The following is a 13866-nucleotide window of genomic DNA, read 5'->3' as shown; positions in this document are numbered from 1 at the left end:
AAGGCATACAATTTTAAAAATAATAATTTTTAATCGGAAATCGGCGACCAAAAATACCGATTTCCGATTGTTATGAAAACTTGAAATCGGCCCTAATTAATCGGCCATTCCGATTAATCAGTCGACCTCTAATCATAACTGTCCACGATTGGTAGTCCCATAGGGCAACGCACAATTGGCCCAGCGTTGCTAGGGTTTGGCCGGGGTAGGCCGTCATTGTAAATAAGAATTTGTTCTTAACTAACTTGCCTAGTTAAATAAATACAAATTAAATATAAAAACATTTTGTATGTCAACAAAAAAGGTCCAGCCCATCTGGCATTTGCCAGAATTGCTAGAAGGCCAATCCGCCCCTGAGCACTGTTGCTGCCAGACCACATTTATCTAGACTTGGCTATCTGCAAATCTAGGAGAGGCGGTTTGGTGTTATCTTAAAGCCATGTGCTAGTACTCAACATCTGGAGTCAATTAGACTTTTTTTTTTTACAGTTGCAAACCGTCATGTTGTCCAGCTGAGGTGCTAGAGCGTCGCCGGGCACAATCACTGGCTGGTCTAAATATTTTGGAAGGGGTAACTATCGGAATTTTGGAAGCCCTTGCACAGCACTTTTATTGTAAAATATATTTGGGGTCAAATACTAACAGTTTGAACATGTGGATCATCCAAGCGGGCACCCCCGGGACTTCGCTAATCGCTTTTTCCAGGACACGAGTTTCGACAGGCCGCTGACCCGACTGCAAAATATCTATGTAAATCTCCCTAACTTCGTTCCATTCATTTCGATTTAACAAGCTAGCATGTTTGTGTTAGCCTAGTGGCTAGCTAGCTACCGCTACTGGGCCTTTTTGGCTAGGCCAGAACAGGAGTGAACTAACGTGAGCGGTCTAATGGTACTATAAGAATTAACGTTATCTACCTACCCATGTCATGCTAGCTAACTACTTGTCTTGGTTTTCAAATGTTCGTGGTGTTTTGGCTTAGCTAGCTAGTAATGTTGCTAACTGGTCAATGTTAGCTAGCTGCTAAATATTAGCTTTCTAGCTAGCTATTTTTTTTGTACTATTGCGATTCAATTTGTAGCCTTGGTTTTATACGTGTTCTATACAGAATGTGTATATAGTCGTTGAAATAACGTTAACTTTGCATACGTTATCTAGCCGGCTGTAAGACGTTAGCTCACTGCCTGATTTTGTCATTTGTGATTGAACGTCACTGCCAAAGATGTCACTTGAAAAAAAATAATCAATGACTGTTCATTAGCTAGGTAGCTGTAACTAACGTTAGCCTGTGTGAACAAGTCCACTGATGCTACAGCAGGCTGGTCATGTTTTAGAAGTATTACATTTCTTTGTAAGCTCAAACTTGTGCAATAAGCAAAATATTACTAGTTATCTAAATAACTGGTCAGCTAGCATACAATTAGTCTTATATGCATTTATTTCGATATGGAAAGATAGCGCATTGCGTATTTACAATGCACCGAGTCTCGTCTTTAGCCAACCAGCTAGCTAGCGTTGCCCAACATGGTCTCAGCTATTCGTATGATTTGCGACGAGGTAAAGTTGGTTTTCTATTCACACATTCGGAAATTCATCAGACATTCATCAAAAGCCATTTAAAATTAATAACTAATTCATTGATTGTCACAGAAACATAAAACTAGATATGGTTTATTCTATAAATGTCTAGCATACTTTTACAACGTTTGTTTCGAGTAAAAATTCCAGTTTGATTTGATGGATGGCGTGTGGTCAAAAGTTCTAACGAGTCTGTTATATCCTTTTAGAAGGGGGCTGGCATAAAATTCTGCATCTTCAGTCATATTAAATTAGATTACAGGAAAAAACTACGGGATGAAGGGGTCAGGCCTGACAAACAAAGAAGACAGGTGGATGGATCAAGAGGACCAAGATGGACTTTCCACAGTGGAGATAAGGAAAACTAAGAGTGAACCATAGCACACTACCTTTCAAAAGTTTGGGCTCACTTAGAAATGTCCTTGTTTTTGAAAGAACAGCATTTTTTTTGTCCATTAAAATAACATAAAATTGTTTGGAAATACAGTGTAGACATTGTTAATGTTGTAAATGACTATTGTAGCTGGAAACGGCTGATTTTTAATGGTATGTCTACGTAGGCGTACCGAGGCCCATTTCCAGCAACCATCATTCCTTTGTTCCAATGACATTTTAATGGACCAAAAAATTGCTTTAATTTTAAAAACAAGGATGTTTCTAAGTGACCCCAAACTTTAGAATAGTAGTGTACGTATATACTGTGTGTGTGTGTGTGTGTGTGTGTGTGTGTGTGTGTGTGTGTGTGTGTGTGTGTGTGTGTGTGTGTGTGTGTGTGTGTGTGTGTGTGTGTGTGTAATATAAGTTAGCATGGTATTGCAAGATACCAAAGGGTGGATAACAAAAAAAGCACTATTTTAAGAAGTGGACAGTACATGCTTTGTTTTTGGGCTAAACGTATACATTATGACTGCTTCTGAACTGTATGTGAACCCCTCTGTAATCTACTGGCCCTAACCATTTAGAAATGAGGACTTCAACCAGTCTGTCCCTATGCTATTTGCTCTCTTTCTCAAACTGCTAGCACAAAGCCTACATGAAAATTATTTTTCACAAAAGATAATGGGAAAAAAAATCAACTGGCCCAAATCACCTCTACATGATTCAGCAGGGAGGTGTGCAACTACCACACATTATACCAGTGGAGAAACTACATCACCTACATTCAGTTGAAGTCAGAGGTTTACATACACCTTAACCAAATACATTTAAACTCAGTTATTCACAATTCCTGACATTTAATCCCATTTCAAATTCCCTGTTTTAGGTCAGTTAGGATTACCACTTCATTTTAAGAATGTAAAATGTCAGAATAATAGTAGAGAGAATGATTTATGTATTTCAGCTTTTATTTCTTTCATCACATTCCCAGTGGGTCAGAAGTTTACATACACTCAATTAGTATTTGGTAGCATTGCCTTTAAATGGTTTAACTTGGGTCAAGCGTTTCGGGTAGCCTTCCACAAGCTTCCCACATAAATAGGGTGAATTTTGGCCCATTCCTCCTGACAGAGCTGGTGTAACTGAGTCAGGTTTGTAGGCCTCCTTGCTTGCACATGCTTTTTCAGTTCTGCCCACACATTTTCTATGGGATTGAGGTCAGGGCTTTGTGATGGCCACTCTAATACCATGACTTTGTTGTCCTTAAGCCATTTTGCCACAACTTGGTAAGTATGCTTGGGGTCATTGTCCATTTGGAAGACCCATTTGCGACCAAGTTTTAACTTCCTGATTAATGTCTTGGCATGTTGCTTCAATATATCCACATAATTTTCCTCCCCCATGAAGCCATCTATATTGTGAAGTGCACCAGTCCCTCCTGCAGCAAAGCACCCCCACAACATGATGCTGCCACCCCTGTGCTTCACGTTTGGGATGGTGTTCTTCAGCTTGCAAGCCTCCCCCTTTTTCCTACAACCATAACAATGGTCATTATGGGAAAACGGTTCTATTTTTGTTTCATCAGACCAGAGGACATTTCTCCAAAAAGTCAGATCTTTGTCCCCATGTGCAGTTGCAAACCGTAGTCTGGCTTTTTTATGGTGGTTTTTGGAGCAGTGGCTTCTTCCTTGCTGAGCGGCCTTACAGCTTATGTCGATTATAGGACTGGTTTTACTGTGGCTATAGATACATTTTGTACCTGTTTCCTCCAGCATCTTCACAAGGTCCTTTGCTGCTGTTCTGGGATTGTTTTGCACTTTTCGCACCAAAGTACGTTCATCTCTAGGAGACAGAACACGTCTCTTTCCTGAGCGGTATGATGGCTGCGTGGTCCCATGGTGTTTATACTTGCGTACTATTGTTTGTACGGATGAACGTGATACCTTCAGGCGTTTGGAAATTGCGCCCAAGGATGATCCAGACTTGTGGAGGTTTACAATTTATTTTCTGAGGTCTTGGCTGATTTCTTTTGATTTACCCATGGTGTCAAGCAAAGAGGCACTGAGTTTGAAGGTAGGCCTGGAAATACATCCACAGGTACACCTCCAATTGACTCAAATTATGTCAGTTAGCCTATCAGAAGCTTCTATAGCTATGACAACACTTTCGGGAATTTTCCACGCTGTTTAAAGGCACAGTCAACTTAGTGTATGTAAACGTCTGACCCACTGGAATTGTGATACAGTGAAATAATTTGTCTGTAAACAATTGTTGGAAAAATGACTTGTGTCATGCTCAAAGTAGATGTCGTAACCCACTTGCCAGAACTATAGTTTTTTAACAAGACATTTGTGTAGTGGTTGAAAAACGAGTTTTAATGACTCCAACCTAAGTGTATGTAAACTTCTGATGTCAACTGTAGGTATTACCATATCCCTTTCAATTCACATTCCTTGCAGAAAGACCTATTTGCAAACCTTTTTAAAATGTCCAGAAAGACGGTGGTCTTAGAAGGGTATTTATACTTTAAAATACATTTTATGTGGATGAAATAATTCTGCCAGTGTTTTAATGTCCTAGTTTCATATTTTATTTCTTTACCTCCAACTCTATATATCCAAGTGAGTTTATGAGGACCTTGGGGATCAGATTTACCATTCTACCCATTGATCATCGTATAACAGACACTGCTCAAAAGGAGTTGTTTGTGATATCTACACTTAGTTGCCACTTTATTAGGTTCACCACCCTATTCACAAAAATAAATTGCTTCTACATACACCAAGTCCCATGGTCTTGGCTTGCTAGACACTGAAGCATGCAGAGATGTATTCAGGTATTTTTTTAATGTTTGTTTGAACTTAAGAATGTGTAAAATGACAACACCGTCTGTGATGGTCTTTTGTAACTCAAAAGTTCCAAAACTTGTACTGACTAATAAACTCCAACTGGACTTAAAAACTTGAACAGTCTATCTCCTTTTCCTAGTTTCATCAACAGTTTTGAATTCCCGCTGTTCCAGATGCAAAGGGGGTTGTACCTAATAAAGTGACCACTATCTATAGACCTTCCAGAATGTGTTCTGGGAATTCCCGGTGTATTAAACATTTGGCTGTAAGCGTTGGAACAGTTTAATTTATTACCTCAGGAGATGGTACCATTGGCTTGTATGGGGATGACAAAGAAGGACTTCAACAAAGCCAAAATAGAAAATGATTGGAAGGTTTCTCTTTGCTGTTAAATTAGATACTTATAAATAAATGACTGTTGTGCCTTGAAACTACTTAAAATTTGGAACCGTTGCACAAAAAAATGCAAACAAAATTTAATTTGTCACATGCACTGAATACAACAGTGAAATGTTTACTTATAAGCCCTTAACCAACGATGCAGTTTTAAGAAAATACCTAAAAAATCTAAATTAAGAAAAAAGTAAGAGATAAGAAGAACATAATTAAAGAGCAGCAGGTTGCAAATAGTCTGGGTAGCCATTTGATTAGCTGTCCATGAGTCTTATGGCTTGGGGGTAGAAGCTGTTTAGAAGCCTCTTGGACCTAGACTTTGCGCTCCTGTACCGCTTGCCGTGCGGTAGCAGAGAGAACAGTCTATGACTAGGGTGGCTGGAGTCTTTGACAATTTTTAGGGCTTTCCTCTGACACCACCTGGTATATTGGTCCTGGATTGCAGGAAGCTTGGCCCCGGTGATGTACTGGGCCGTACGCACTACCCTCTGTAGTGCCTTGCGGTCGGAGGCCGAGCTGTTGCCATACCAGGCATTGACGCAACCTGTCAGAATGCTCTTGATGGTGCAGCTGTAAAATATTTTGAGGATCTGAGGACCCATGCCAAATCTTTTCAGTCTCCTGAGGGGGAATAGACTTTGTCATGCCTTCTTCATGACTGTCTTGGTGTGCTTGGACTATGTTGATGTGGATGCCACGGAACTTCAAGCTCTCAACCTGCTCCACTACAGCCCCGTTGATGAGAATGGGGTCGTGCTCGTCCTCCTTTTTCCTGTAGTCCACAATCATCTCCATCTCCTTTAACACCTGGGGGTGGCCCATCAGGAAGTCTAGGATCCAGTTGCAGAGGGAGCTGTTTAGTAACAGGGTCCTTAGCTTAGTGATGAGGTTTGAGGGCACTATGGTGTTGAACGCTGAGCTGTAGTCAATGAATAGCATTCTCACATAGGTGTTCCTTTTGTCCAGGTGGGAAAGGGCAGTGTGGAGTGCTGGTGTGGTATGCAAATTGGAGTGGGTCTAGGGTAGAGGTCGACCGATTATGATTTTTCAACACTGATACCGATTATTGGTGTACCAAAAAAGCCGATACCGATTAATCGGCTGACTTTACTTAAAAAAAAAAAAAAGTATTTGTAATAATGACAATTATAACAATACTGAATGAACACTTATTTTAACTTAATACATAAATAACAATCAATTTAGCCTCAATTAAATAATTTACCATGTTCAATTTGATTTAAATAATGCAAAAACAAAGTGTTGGAGAAGAAAGTAAAAGTGCAATATGTGCCAACGTTTAAGTTCCTTGCTCAGAACATGAGAACATATGAACGTTGGTGGTTCCTTTTAACATGAGACTTCAATATTCCAAGGTAAGAGGTTTTAGGTTGTAGTTAATATAGTATTTTTAGGACTATTTCTCTCTATACCTTTTGTATTTCATATACCTTTTGGATGTTCTTATAGGCACTTTAGTATTGCCTGTGTAGCTTCCGTCCCTCTCCTCGCCCCTACCTGGGCTCGAACCAGGAAGACATCGACAACAGCCACCCTCGAAGCATCGTTACCCATGCAGAGCAAGGGGAACAACTACTTCAGGTCTCAGAGCGAGTGACGATTGAAACGCTATTAGGCTTGATAGGCTTGAAGTCATAAACAGCGCAATGCTTGAAGCACAAGGAAGAGTTGCTGGCAAAACGCACGAAAGTGCTGTTTGAATGAATGATTACGAGCCTGCTGCTGCCTACCACCGATCAGTCAGACTGCTCTATCAAATATAACATAACACACAGAAATACGAGCCTTTGGCCTCCCGGGTGGCGCAGTGGTTAAGGGCGCTGTACTGCAGCGCCAGCTGTGCCATCAGAGTCCTGGGTTCGCGCCCAGGCTCTGTCGTGACCGGGAGGTCCGTGGGGCGACGCACAATTGGCCTAGCGTCGCCCGGGTTAGGGAGGGCTTGGTCGGTAGGGGTGTCCTTGTCTCATCGCGCACCAGCGACTCCTGTGGCGGGCTGGGCGCAGTGTACGCTAGCCAAGGTGGCCAGGTGCACGGTGTTTCCTCCTGCGCATTGGTGCGGCTGGCTTCCGGGTTGGATGTGCGCTGTGTTAAAGAAGCAGCGGCTTGGTTGGTTGTGTATCGGAGGACGCATGACTTTCAACCTTCGTCTCTCCCGAGTTGTAGTCAGAGTCCTGGGACAAGATAGTAGCTACTACAACAATTGGATACTACGAAATTGGGGAGAAAAAGGGGTAAAATTCAAAAAAAAAAAATATAAGAAATACGAGCCTTTGGTCTTTAATATGGTCGAATCCGGAAACTATCATTTCGAAAACAAAACGTTTATTCTTTCAGTGAGATACGGAACCGTTCGGTATTTTATCTAACGGGTGGCATCCCTAAGTCTAAATATTCCTGTTACATTGTACAACCTTCAATGTTATGTCATAATTACGTAAAATTCAGGCAGATTAGGCGGCCCAAACTGTTGCATTGACTCTCCGTGCAATGAACGCAAGAGAAGTGACACAATTTCACCTGGTTAATATTGCCTGCTAACCTGGATTTCTTTTAGCTAAATATGCAGGTTTAAAAATATATACTTCTGTGTATTGATTTTAAGAAAGGCATTGGTGTTTATGGTAAGGTACAGATGTGCAACGATTGTGCTTTTTTCGCAAATGCGATTTTGTTAAATCATCCCCCTGCGTTGCATTGCTCTTAAGATACGTTTAATGCTAGCTAGCAACTTACCTTGGCTTCTTACTGCATTTGCGTAACAGGCAGGCTCCTCGTGGAGTGCAATGAAAGGCTGCCTACCACCGCTCAGTGGATGAAAGGTGGTGGTAGGCAGCCTGCAATGAAAGGTGGTTAGATCGTTGGACTAGTTAACTGTAAGGTTGCAAGATTGAATCCCAGAGCTGACAAGGTAAAAATCTGTTGTTCTGCCCCTGAACAAGGCAGTTAACCCACTGTTCCTAGGCCGTCATTGAAAATAAGAATGTGTTCTTAACTGACTTGCCTAGTTAAATAAAGGTGTAAAAAAATAATAATAATAATAAAATCGTCCAAAAAGGCAGCTTTCCGATTGTTATGAACACTTGAAATTGGGCCTAATTAATCGGCCATTCCGATTAATCGGTAAACCTCTAGTCTAGGATTTCTGGGATAATGGTGTTTGTGAGCCATGACCAGCCTTTCAAAGCATTTCATGACCACAGATGTGAGTGCCTTGGGTCGGTAGTCATTTAGGCAGGTTACCGCCGTGATCTTGGGCACAGGGACTATGGTGGTCTGCTTGAAACATGTTGGTATTACAGACTCAGACATGGAGAGGTTGAAAATGTCAGTGAAGACACTTGCCAGTTGGTCAGCGCATGCTCAGAGTACACGTCCTGGTAATCCGTCTGGCCCAGCGGCCTTGTGAATGTTGACCTGTTTTAATGGTCTTACTCACATCGGTTGCGGAGAGCGTGATCACACAGTCATCCAGAACAGTTGATGCTCTCATACATGTTTCAGTGTTACTTGCCTCAAAGCGAGCATAGAAGTTATTTAGCTCGTCTGGTAGGCTTGTGTCACTGGGCAGCTCTTGTGTGTTTCCTTTTGTAGTCTGTAATAGTTTTCAAAAGCCCTGCCACATCCGGAACTGGTGTTGTACGATTCGATCTTAGTCCTGTATTGAAGCTTTGCCTGTTTGATGGTTCGTCAGAGGGCATAGTGGGATATATTATAAGCTTCCGGGTTAGAGTCCCAATACTTGAAAGAGGCAGCTCCTCCCTTTAGCTCACTGCGAATGTTGCCAGTAATCCATGGCTTCCGGTTGGGGTATGTACATACAGTCACTGTGGGGACGACGTCCTTGATGCACTTATTGATGAAGCCAGTGACTGATGTGGTGTACTCCTCAATGCCATCGGAAGAATCTCGGAACATATTCCAGGCTGTGCTAGCAAAACAAATGGTTTGAATGACCCCCAGGTTAGTCAAGGTCAATCCCAATTGAATGTGGAGCAGAGCAGTACCAGGCAGTTCATATTCTACACAGGGAAAGAGGAGAGGGAAATTCTGGAGGAGCCATCTCAAAGTGAGCAGGGGGTACCAGCGCTGGTGGTGCCTGGAGAGGCCAGACTCAACCATCCAGTGGAGACACTATCCACTACCAAACCTGCAGTAGAGGATATGAGGTGAACAGGAGAGCAGCAAAGTTGGGATCTGAGATCAATGAGTATGGAGAAGGTGACCTGGGCTTTGAGCAGAACGATGCTGAGCTTGTTGATTTCCTCCTTCAGAATTCTGACGAAGTGGAGTCAGAGGTTGTTGAATGTTCTGACGCGATTTGGCATACAATTTAGGATTGTAAACATTGTACAACTTCATATAGAACAAATTGCACTTGAAATTAACATTTCTTTAAAGTTATTGCAAATAAATGCATAGTTTCCCTTTTTTCTGCTACAATCACATAATTATTAAATGCAATATTTGAGATTTTATGTATTTCTATCAAATTAAGACCGGAATTTCTACTCAAAGCAAACGTTGTAAAAGTATACTAGACATAAAATAAATCATACTTAGTTTGATGATTGTCAGTCAGTGAAAACGTTATTCATTTATATGGCTTTAAATGGCATTTTATAGAAATTATGTTTTTCTATCAAGTCAACTGGAATTTTTACTCAAACCAGGTTGTAAAAGTATGCTTGACATTTATAGAATAAATCATACCTAGTTTGATTTTTCTGTCATAATCAGTGAAAACGTTACTGATTTATATAGCTTTAAATGGCATTTCATGTATTTCTATCAAATCAGAACTGGAATATTTACTCAAAGCAAGGGTTGTAAAAGTATACTAGACATTTATAGAATAAATCATACCTAGTTTGATGTTTCTGTGACAAACGGTTAATTAGTTATTGATTTTTACATTTGCAAATGGCTTTTGGCGAATGTCTGTTGAATGTCCAAATGTGTGAATATAAAACCAACTTTACCTCGGTCCTTATGTTGTGGACCTCCGTTTCCAGAGAAAATAAATAATGGATCCGGTGGGCTAATAATATACAATTTCTTTAATAATGTACAATTTCTTGCTCCATATCTGCGCTTTTGAGAAGTTGACGACGAGTTTGACCGAGAAAGGTGCAATATCGGCCCCCAATTTGGGGCATAACTGCATCTGCAGGAACCCCTCTTTATACTTCTATTGGTCCATTTTCAAGTTAGGACTGGCTGGGTACAGTACAGTAGGTGGCACTAGTGGGTGGCACTAGTGCACAATAGCGTTGGATGCCAGCTGCCGATAAACCCCACAGAAGAAGGGACGGGGCGACAATGAGAGCTAGCTAGCCGTGCTCCGGTAGACCATGTCCTTCACCCCGCCTGTCGGGCACTGTTTTCCCTCTGTTCTGTTAACGACGGCGAGAGCAGGACAGCTAGTCCTAATGAGGACTGATACACAGTAGGCGGGAGCTACATTGTGATTTAGCTAACTAGCAAGCATACGGTGTCGCTAACTACTACACAGTGTCAGCCTCACGCCTGCTGCGCAAGCAGGTGGCGGGGACGACCAGTCAACAGTGTCATTCGGTATTGCCTGTCGGGCATGGTTTTCTCCAGTACGCGGGAGGCGGGGTGACACTGTGTGCTAGCACAAGGTATCACTAACTAGTTAGTTAGCTAGCACACGATGGCGCCCCAGCCCCCTGCCTACTGTGCTAGCGGGGGCAACCGGTACTAGACAGTGTCTTTCGCCCCTGCCTGTCGGGCATTGTTTTCCCGCAGTTCTGTTAATGACAGTGAGGGTAGGTGGGAGCGAAGGACAGTGTCTACTAGGGCTGTAACAGTACATGTATTTGTCCTGAACCATTCGTTACGGGACCTGTGTTTCGTCCTGTGGTGGAAATTCTAATCAATAATGAGAAGAGACAAGGTCAATCACCAATCAGGATATCACTTTATTCAAAACGTATTAATAAGGAAAGCATAGAGCAATTGCTTCTCTAATGATGAGGCTGGTTGGCTCAACACTTCCAAGTGTTGTGGCGAGTAGCTCTGACATACAAAGAATACAAATATATTTTATAAAAAAGATACACCCTTTTATTCTTTATGACAAACAACAGATGTATGGAATTGGTCACAAGGTGAAACTTGATATATGAGAAAGGAGTATCCCCCAGCCATTTGCTATGAAGACTGTTCTTATAGTTTAGTCTGGCCCCTAAGACGATCCGATCTCGTTCCTGGTACTTCATAGCACAGAAACACCAATTAATTCTATGGCATAAATCAATTGTCAACTCCAGATACTTCCATCTCAAGTAAAACCCCTTCTTGACCACATGACTGGACAATCTCACTGAGGGGAGTGAGCCTCTAGGTCATACACTACCCCAGGATAGGTGCAACATCAGAGATGACATACAATGGTTCCGGACACGACCCCACACATTTTTTCTCAGATCTTATCTCCCCCAAGGCCAAAGGAGGGAGTGACTGGCGCACAGACATTGTGGAGACAAGTAGTTGGTTCCCCATTAATCACGCCACCCCTTCACGTGGTTTACAATAGGTAAAGACCCATTCACATATGAAGACAATGTTCCCTCCTGTCCTCTTCTCCTTCTGATATTCTGCATAGCACCAGAGACATGTGAAAGACAAGCCTGACTTCTCCCCTCTCTGGGCCCAGTTGACTTGAGGCCCAGCTGAAGGAGGAAGTGCAACTGCCAACATTGGAGTCTGAAGGGATACATTCTAATAACAAGCATATCATATAAACATATTATGCAGATAAGACATCTTAATTATCTATGTTCCCTAACTAATTCTGATTCACAGTCGGCACTGTGAATCCGAATGAATACATAAAGAAATATGGATTTAAAAAAACAAAAACACTAGGCCTATAGGCTATTCCTATGCTGCGTCGTATGTCATAGCCTAGTGGGTAAATCTGAGCTGAAAAGACGCAGGCTATTCCGTTAAAACAACTACAGTATATGCGCACATAATCAAAATTCAAATCTATTTGATTTATGTATTTTTATTGGACATATCAAGAAATACAAATTGAACAGATGCATAATTTTATCCCCTTATACTTATTGAAACACCTCCCTCCCCTTAACAAAAGCAGCATACATGCTAAAATAAATTAAAACATACAATTGAAAATAATAATAATGTAAATATACATACCCACATATACATACACAAAAATAAATAAAGATCACAGCATAGTATGCCTTCCCTCCCGCACCCTCTCATATACCCTGTTGACCAAAATTGTTCATCCGGATCAATAGAAAGCAACTTTTCAAAAAAGGAAATTAAAGGCTGCCATCTCAATAAAAAGTTATCAGTACAACCTCTGTTTTATTACATTTTTTTGAAGTATAGAAAATATATTCAATCTTTCAACCAGGATGATGCAGTGGGAGGTTTGGAGGATTTCCAATTAAGCAAGATCTGCCAGCGGGCTATGAGGGAAGCAAACTCTACAACGTCTGCTTTACTTTTAGTGAGATGAGGCTACAAGATAGAACTCCAAATATAGCTATAAAAGGACAAGGCTGTAGGTCAATATCTAGAATTTTTGAGAGTGTTAAAAAAGGAGAATAAATACTCAGACAGCTTAGAACATGAATAAAACATATGGGTGTGGTTTGCCAGAGTGAATGGACATCTATCACGTCTCATTTGTGTCTGGGAGGAATTTACTACGTTTTTCTTTGGTGTAGTGAATTCTGTGCAAGAGTTTGAACTGAATTTAAACTTAACCGAGCACATGAGGATGTGGAGTTAACCCTAAGAAAGGCCTCCTCCCGCCAGTCTTGTGTAAGACTGGGGTAGTGAACTTGACCTGCCTTGATTTTGTTTATTGGAGAGGGTTCAGAGGAAAGCATAATGTCATATAATCCCGAAATCAGACCTTGCCGAATCCACGAGAGGGACAAAATCTCTTCTCGCAACATCTTGGGAGGCAGTTGAGGAAAGGTGGGAAAATGAGAGCAAACAAAGTTATGGGCTTGAAAATAGTGGAAAGATTAGAATTAGACAGATTACATTTAGCTACGATATTCAAACTTGCTAACTTCCCATCTAAAAATACATATTTGAAACATACCAAACCTCTTTCTCACCACAAAACAAAAGCCTGGTCAAGTTTGGAGGCAAAAAAATAGGTGGTTGTTACAAACAGGGCTTGGAAGAGAAGGGGCAGACAGTCTAAAATTGTCTCCAGATCTTCATAGAGTGCACAATGGGGTTTCCAGTATACTTTGAAGGACACAAGGACAGTGGGGCACAAGTAAGAGCAGAAAGGGAGCATGATTGGCAGGAGTGTGCTTCTAATGAGCACCAGTTGGTACTTGGAGCATTACACCAGAATTTGGAAGTACCAATCCTCCATCTTGTCTCCTTCTTTGAAGTATTGCTTTATGTCTCCTAGGTGATTTGCCAGCGCAGATAAAATGACTGAGCTTATCCAACTTGGTAAAAAAGTATTTCGGCAGAAAGATCAGAAGACATTGAAAAAGGTATAGAATCCTAGGTAAAAAAAAAAAAGAAAGTTTAACAGATTAGATTCTGCCAGCTAAGGAGAGAGGCAGAATATCCCAACGTTAGAAGGCCGCTTTAACTTGCGTGACTAGATTTG

At 41.4% G+C, this 13866-nt stretch overlaps 1 protein-coding gene across 3 annotated transcripts in view; it reads left to right on the top strand.

Moving 5' to 3' along the window:
- The first annotated feature begins 396 nt into the window (after positions 1 to 396).
- Positions 397 to 13866, top strand: part of LOC139368287 (TLC domain containing 3Bb) — a 46686-nt gene continuing 33216 nt past the window's right edge. The window contains exon 1 of one of the 3 annotated variants that reach the window (XM_071107027.1): positions 397 to 750. The gene's annotated coding sequence lies outside the window, so the exon portion shown is untranslated. Of the gene's footprint in view, positions 751 to 799; positions 892 to 13866 lie in introns of those variants that run through there. The other 2 variants (XM_071107028.1, XM_071107030.1) reach the window with 2 other exon arrangements.

Source organism: Oncorhynchus clarkii, chromosome 16 (genome assembly GCF_045791955.1).
Source record: "Oncorhynchus clarkii lewisi isolate Uvic-CL-2024 chromosome 16, UVic_Ocla_1.0, whole genome shotgun sequence".
Lineage (NCBI taxonomy): Eukaryota > Metazoa > Chordata > Actinopteri > Salmoniformes > Salmonidae > Oncorhynchus > Oncorhynchus clarkii.
Note: the sequence above shows the minus strand (reverse complement) of the source record. Positions and strands in the feature narration are given on the sequence as shown.